The 8,458-nt window shown below is 36.4% G+C and overlaps 1 protein-coding gene across 1 annotated transcript in view; it reads left to right on the top strand.

Annotated features, from left to right (window-relative positions):
• The first annotated feature begins 4,314 nt into the window (after nt 1–4,314).
• Nucleotides 4,315–8,458, top strand: part of npas2 (neuronal PAS domain protein 2) — a 46,259-nt gene continuing 42,115 nt past the window's right edge. Inside the window, exon 1 of the mRNA XM_017308725.1 lies at nt 4,315–4,649. The gene's annotated coding sequence lies outside the window, so the exon portion shown is untranslated. The remainder of the gene's footprint in view (nt 4,650–8,458) is intronic.

Here is an 8,458-nt window from a genome sequence, read left to right as displayed (position 1 = left end):
TTGTGGAAACGTTTTTGAATATTTGGATCCCAGCTAACAAACCAGCAACATCACAGGATGAGAGAAAGTATAACCATCTTTTTTAAGCATTTTTCACATTTAACAAACAATAAAGAAAGTGAATAACGATGAGTCATAGCAGCCACAAAGCAGATTGATTGTGATATGTTCTAGGAGAGTACATACGCATTCACTCATCCTCTTCAATGGACATAAAAAGGAAATTCTCTTGAATAGCATGGGCTGTGGTCTGTTCATGGATTTTACCCCAAAGAAAAGGTTGCATGAACTCCCTGACATAAAGTAAAAGAGCTTTGTGTKTGTGTGTCCTTGTACTCCATAATAAAGCCAGAAATTTCTCTAAGAGACTCTAATAAATATCTATAAAACATTGATAGGTAAGTCAGATGCAACAATTACTACTGAGTAATGAATCGCAAAATGAAAGCACAGTTTTTTATGTTTTGCCCCTTCTGTCTGTCATTATTCACTTACTGCAAGACCTTCTGGTATAACTCAGTTACATTTCTTTATTATGTTGCGAAAAGCCTCATGTTTTCATCTTGATTGTACTTTGAGCACTGATGTGCCCATCTGCTTGTTTTCTGAGGGACATAACATCCCTGCAGTTCCCAGAAGGGTAATCATTTCTATAAAAAACCAACTACCTTATATTTTCGCACCAAGATGAGTTTTTGCTCATTTTTACTATCCATATTATTTCTCAGATTTATTGATCAATTGGGGGGGGGGAGAAAAACAATAAAAAAAAACCTTCCAGAGGCTGAAGTGACAGTGAAATTGTGCTACTTCTTCTTAGTAAAATAATTAAAGCTCAGTCGGGTTGGATAATATCCTGGAACATCCATTTTCAAGCTTTGCCACAGATTCCCTCTTGGATTTAGGTGTTTGACTAGGCCATTCTAGAAGATAAYTGTGCCGTTGTAGCTCTGGCTGTATGTTCAGGATTGTTGTCCTGTTGGAAGAAGAGTGTCCATTCCAGTCTGAAGTCTTTTGCAGTCTGCAGGAGGTTAATGTTCCACAATTTCCCTCCATTTAGCGCCATCCAACTTCTCTTCAACTGTGAATAGTTTTCTTATCTCTACTTGAAGAAAAGCATTTCTGCAGCATGAAGATCACCTGGAGATTAATGATGCTGGTTGTTTGCTAATGTTTTCTAACAGCTTTTCTTTACTCTACCGCTTTCTTCTTCTACTATTCAATTTGCACCATCTACTGTTAAGGGAACTGATAACTTTATGTTTTCAGTTTATGCATTTCTTTTCTTTCCTTAGAAGCTACACCTGGGGGTGGGGGATTAAACAATTTCCCAGAAATTGTGCATCTGGTTTGCGATTTTTATATGTCCGGGGAAATTTAAAACAGTATTGGCAGTGGTATGAAGTCAATCTCCTTTTTCTTCCATTGCAGACTGAAGTTTTATTAGAACTGCTGGGTTTTAAAAGATCCAGCTCTGTACTGGTATCACGYTGGTTTACTCTAGAACATAACCAGCATTCTTAGTTTGTACCTGCTAGGTCAAAGAGGCCTTGTTCAACATCAAACCCAGATGCTATCACAGTGATCATAGCAGAATCCTAGCCTTATGTGATACAGAATGGAATTTGTATAAATATTTCTGACGCTTATGACGATTTTCTTGGGAGGATATTTAAAAACACAGAATTATGATAAACTGTTCTTGGGAGGATATTTAAAAACACAGAGTTATGATAAACTGTTGAGGGCTGCATACACAAATTGAGGTTTGCTGGCACACAGAGCTGAGCAGCTGAGCTGAGCACATCAGAAAATATTATGTACAGTTTACATGATGCACATCARCCAACAAGAGACGGATGTGTTTTTATTTCAGCCATCTCAATAACATCTGTAGTAACATTGTTCTGTCCAGGCAGCAAAGCACACAACGTCTCGTCCTTCTCCCTAAACAARACATGCCCCCTTCTGGGGGAAAGTAGACCCTGCCAGTTGAATGAGAGTCAGTTAGTGTTACATTATATTTCAAATTCATTGTAATCGCAATATTGCAGGTCTCCAATTGTGTCCCTAATGTCCTTAGATAGCTCTTTGGTTTTGCCCATGGTGGAAAGGCTGGAGTCTGACTGACTGAGAGTGTGGCAGGTATTCATTTAATAAATGTAATTAGTGGAGGTCTGTGAGAGAAACAGGATTCTTGCTGGTTGGCAGGTCGTCTAATACTTATTTAATTAAATGTAATGCAAATTAACAATTTAAGAAGTTATATATTTTTTTAGATTATCTCTCACAACTGAAGACTAACCACAAAAGAAATTGATCTCTCCATTCTTTGTAAGCGGCAAAACTTGAAAAGTAGACGCTGTGTCACGTATTTTCCCCATTGTAAGCTTTGCTCCATCTGTCTATGAAACAGTGCAACAGCTGGTTACCAGGGCAACTGAAAGTCAGTTGGTGCACAGACAATGCTGTCCACCAACGACTAGCACTTATTCGTATGAATTGACAAATTAATTACCAAAATATTCTTCAAAACATGCAGCACCACATTTTTTTTTTCTTTTTTTACTTCTCCACTGCAGCACACATATTATCACAAAGTGGCACACTGTACGCACCCTGAACCAAATGAGGAAACGAAAAATGGTTACTTTCTTATTTGGAAAGGCAAACTATCTGCACCATATGGGTCTCCTCGCACAATAAGGGAAAAGCGGTGCTGGACAGTTTAAATTTATGGCTGAGATGAAAGGCTTTTCTCTCAAGAGAAAGGATATTTAGAACCATGCTGGGCCCGAACACCACTGGTTTGAGATTTATGATTTGGGAGAAGAATTTTGACCTTTTACAAACACATTTTTAGTATGTTCTGTCATAAATTATATCACTGGTTATATTCCCATTTGTTCACTCATAAATTTAACAGCCGATTGTCTTTTCCAAAACAGGGATCTTGTTGTTTTTTATTGTCGTAATAGGCACAACAGCTCAGGATAAACATCCGCTTCAAAAAGTATAAACTCCCCCGAGGTTCATCTAAATCCGAAAGCTGTCAAATTGACTGTTTCAAGATTTAGATGAAAATACGTTAAACTTTATATTTGCTCAGAGACTTTTGAACCTTTTTGTCTTYGCAGTATAAAAAAAATGTAAAAAACGCTCGTTATAGAAGAACAGCCAGATGTCCAGCGGATTATTGGCTGCCTTAACCCACATCAAAACATTTCAGAACACATGTGGTTCACCGCTAAAATCTCTGTTTGCTAAATTATAGTATATACAAAGTGCTATTTAGTCACTATATTTAACCTTACACGAGTTAGTGTGGCATATCAACAATCAGAGCYGTACCATGTTCACCTCCGTGCTGTTCTCTGAAAAGGGACTGGAGAAATATCTATCAAAATAAAATGAGAGACGCTTCACTTTCTTACAGTCTAAGTTGTTAAGGTTTAGCTTTGTTCTAATCCTTCAGTAAAAAATGCTGCAAGAATATAATCTCCCCATAACACAACAGAATGCATGAAATTATGGTCAGTCTGACAATTTCTGAAGTGCTGTATTTAACTATTTTTTGAACTATACACGAAATAAATAAATTACTTGTAATACGAACCTTTACTTTAACTTGTCCATGTGTTGCAACGRGCTGTTTACCATTTGTTTAAATGTCATCTTCAGGCATATAGTGACTGTTGACCAATGAAAATGTACCTTAATTTCCAAGGTTGGCTTAATTGTCAAAACAGAACATTGTTAGCAAAAAATATAAAAATATATATATCTTCTAAACCCCCTCTAATTTAACCTATTTTTTGATGCAAAGGGTCTTGAAATGACTTTATATAATAATTCACTAAATATAAAACACAATTTTAAAAAGCATCGGACAAGAACGTTATTTCTAAAAAACCCTAGATTTTACATAAAACCTGGTGATCTTTATATTATTATTTTTTAGTTCTTTACATTAATGCTGTGTATTTTTCCCGTATATTTTCGCAGTATAATTTCAGTATTGACCTGAGGGTGGCGCTGCAGCGTCTGTTGCGTTAAACTGTGTAATCACAAAATCTGACCTGCTCAAGTTCAGATCAGCATAATGGACAGTAATGCAACGTATGGGGAAAAAAGATAACTATAGTTAGTAAATGGYTGATTTGCAGTATTGAGAAAGCGACAGTCTGTTTTTGCTATGAATTTTGTCACATCAGGCATAATTTATTATTTTTCTGCTCACCTAAAGGGGCAGTTATCTGTGTTAAACGTTATCCTCATGTACACCCCCCTCATTCACTGACTCAGTAACTTTATTTAGTATGTAGTCCAGTGGGCGGGACTCTGAGTGTGGACGCACACTGGCAGCTGCTCATTCAGCCTCTCTGTGTGCCTTTCTGTCAGGCTGGCTGTGAACTGGACCCCGGCGCTGGTCAGCCTCACGAAACTGTAACATGTCAGGTGTTCSGGCTGGATCTCAGCGGGCTCTGCCTCAGATTTAAGAGGAATATCGCACGTTTAAGCCGGCGGGCTCTGCTGTTTTATCTCTGCGGCAGGGTATTTGGATTGTAGGAAGACGGTTTCTTGCTTTCGTCCGTAGAGGCACACTTTTCGCCGTCTTCTGGATTCAGCGTTTTGTCGGGCAGAAGAAGGTAGGTTAGGTGTCTTCCATCTTCATAATGTCACTTGACGGTACCTGTTGTTAGAAGTCTGGCTGGAGTTTAGCTTGCGGCTGGAAAAGTACAAACTCATTGAAGGAATCTGGGATATTCTTTTCTTGGTGGTGGAAAATGACTCTGACGTTGTGGATAAATAATTTTCAAACATTTATGAAACTGAGCTGATATGCGCTGCCCGCCGTCGTAGTCAAGGTGATTAAATCAGAGTTACGGTTGCTAGCTACGTAACATTTTGGTTATTGCTATTTTCCCTCTTGCATTTATAAAACACAAACACAGTTATTAGTTAACTCTGACTTATTCCGTTGGTGTTGTTAATTTAATTTATGAAACGGAGTTTTTTTTTTCACTTATTAGCAGTGATTGAGGCTGATTTGATTTAAAGGCTGACCCCGTTACAGAGTGTTGTGACTGCTGTATAATGAAGCTTAGTGGGCTGTCGGTTGTCACAGCCACCTGGAAACCTGCTGTTGCTCTTGGCCACACTTAGGCTTATTACTGCCTCCGGTGCCTAAATCTAAATGAATGAATGAATAAATGAATAAATAAATAAATAAATAAATAAATAACATTTAAGTTTTGCCGTATGCAAAGTACGTCTAATATGCTAGTAATTATGAAAAAAATAACAATAATACATATAATTAATAAATTAGTGGTACTATTTATGGTAATTTTGTGTTACATGCTTATTTTGACAATGATTAATGTTAAATTTGATTAAAGTCTCTTTTTATGAGCGACATAGTCCCAAAAWATSGAGAACATGCAACAAATAACAYAAAGTAATAYCTAAGTAAAATCGAAATAAGTACTGTATATTCAGGATAGGAATGTGAACAGCAGTATTCAAATCAGAAACAATTAAATTGACTGTATCATCTCTCCTCTTGTTGTACTTTGCATTAATTCAGGAAATAAATCAGTTTTTTTTTCATTACTATCTCTAACCTTTTTTGCCTTTTGATTGCAGTGTGAATTTCTTCTATTGTACTTTTTGAGTTTGCATTAAATTTTTTATTGATTGCTTTTTGCCTTTTGCGTAAATACATATTTACTTATTTATTCCTTTTGACCAACCTTCATATTGTTAATTACCATTTTATTTTTAACTACACTTGCATGTGAAAATTTATGCAGCTTTATTTTTATTGTTGTATTTTGGTTGTAAAGCAACKTTTACTGCATACCTGTWARAGTGGAGCAACAACAAATAATAMAAATAAAATTAATTAACTGGTAAGAAGTAGAAATTCACAATTTTTTTGAAGTCTGATATGTCATGTCTGATTTTAACCATTCAGATTTTATTTTTCTGAAGGACTAAATCAGATAAAGGAGAAACATATTTGCAGCAGGTTGTTTCAWATATACACTAATTTTGAAAATATAGGAATTACCAGATTATCTGCTTGGAAGGATATATTCAAAACATTTATTTAATTTATTTTAAATAGACAATAAAAACAYGTCAGAATGCATGCTGCTGCTTGATCTGTCAACTGACAGAAAATGCTGGACGTTCRCACTTGATGTATTAAAACAAAAATTACAAAAGCATAATTTTACTCTTCGACTTACTGATYATTAAAAAGGAATGATTTTCAGCTTCTGAGCTCCCTATGACTGATTCATACTTATTTTATAATAWCAGGTCATTTTGTTGACCTGATGAAATTAAAAGCTGGTACAGTGAATCATTTTGGTTAAATTTGTATGTTATGATGGGTCTCCATGTTGAAGCCATCTTCTTTTACTGGTTTTCTATATACCCAGATTGCCTCAGCAGACATGAATAGTGATGAGGATGTATGCTGACAGCTGAGTAGGGCAGGACGCTCTGCTCCATGACTGACTGAACTGGGGTGTTCACGGCACCATATGCTCCTGTTTACATCATGCTGCTTAACATTTGGGCCAGCCTCATGACTCATACCATCTCTCTCCCTTCTCACCTTTTTTAAATTTTTTTTTTAGTCTTGTTACTAAATAGGTCAATCTGAATTTACATAGATTAGGTGAAATCGTATTTGGATGTGTAGAGTTGCTTATAGGGAGACAGATGCAGTGCTGCCTGCATATTAAGTGTGCTCCTTACCTAAGAAAGTACCTGGCATAAAAAAACTGTTTCACCATATTTTACACATAAATATCACCCAATTGCTTTCATTTATCTAAGAAAAGCAACAAAATTGTATAATATATAGATTAGAAAAAAACATACTTATGTTATCTATAGGATTTATGTGTTGTTATTTCGGTTAGGGTTGCAAGACTTTTAAGAAAACATGCTWTTGTGATGTTATTGTTGAGCACCCAGAAAACCTTCTAAGCCCRGTGGTTGGGCACTAGGGCATTCATTCATCCAGCGGCTCGTCGTGTTTTTGAGTTAAAAAATGTTTAAAGTTGACGGTAAATTTTAAAATATTACTTGATAATTATGTGTCATTGAGAGATTTGAAGATTAAACACCAACTATAAAGCCTTAAAAATGCAAACATTTTAAAAGGACTTAAAAAATAAAGCAATGCTTAACCTGCTGGGGGCACAAGTAAAGCCTGGTGGCCCGCCAGGCTTAAAATACACTGGGGGAAACCCTGGTTGAGTGTTGTGATAATAACATTGATTGGGGTCGAACCACAAATTATTTTTTTCCCCTTTTTCATCATTATGATGTCTCTGCCTTCTACATGTTTTAATATTCTATTCAGAAACAGTGTAGGCGTGTGAATCAAGTGCAGTGAAAGTCTGTCTGAGTTTGACATAAAAAGTGAGAATGAATAGGATTTGAATACCACACTAGAAATGACATTTAGTATTGCTGTATTGCATACACTGATATTGTACTGATGATTATGATTCAGCGTGTCATGTAGCTCTGCACTACAGTAAGAATATCGAATAAAGATAAAAACTACTGACTTTAGAAGCATCTTTTACACAAACTTGCTTATCAGGGTTGAATTACTAGAGTTAGAATAATGAATCTAACATTTTAATTAGCAAGAAAAATGAGCCATGGGTTGATTTAGTTTTTACACCATGACTACTAGTACTTTTCTTTTTTTTTTACTTTGTTTACAAAGATCTTTCTAAACAGTTTGGGAAAAGTTCTTCTTTCAGCCAGTTGACTTGCAGTGTGCAGCAGCAGGTATGTGAGGGGCATCACTCCTCTATGTAAGCAGARAACACCTAAAACCCAGTTTAAAGCTGTATGCTTTTAAAACCTTTGTATGCTTTAGTGCTGGTAACCAGCCCAAGTGTGTTAGCTGCAAACATTCAGTATGTTCGCCTCTGTATTTCTTGTGAGGACTGGACTATAAACCCACAAACACAAGGGTCCCTGTGGGGTATATCACCTGATGTACTCAGTGAGACAGGATCCGATTCATACGGATTTGCTCTGTTCTGGTTGTACTAAAAAATTGTCCACATCAAGACAGCCTGTCCATTTTGTCCTCTTTTCTTTTTTTTTAAACAAATACATAATACGTGACTAGATCAGCTATTTTGTCACACATTTTGCTTTGAGAAAGTGTAACTCTTTAAACCCCCCTCTTTCCCGATGTTCAGCGTTACTGTGTGGTTGTCTCCGCCGCTAGACTAAACAGTGAAAAAAGGTTTATGGAAAATGTCTTTTTCAGATTCATGGAGCTGACAAACGATGCCTTATTTTTTGCTTCTGCAGTGCTGACTCTAGATTTTTGCTCATTCTCCCCTAAAACTCGGCGGTGGTGAAGGTTAGTTAACTGATGACACACGGCTTCGTCTCTGATGTTACT

The sequence above is a fragment of the Poecilia reticulata genome, linkage group LG14 (assembly GCF_000633615.1).
Source record: "Poecilia reticulata strain Guanapo linkage group LG14, Guppy_female_1.0+MT, whole genome shotgun sequence".
NCBI lineage: Eukaryota > Metazoa > Chordata > Actinopteri > Cyprinodontiformes > Poeciliidae > Poecilia > Poecilia reticulata.
The sequence above is the reverse complement of the archived record's forward strand: the minus strand, read 5'-3'. Positions and strand labels throughout refer to the sequence as shown.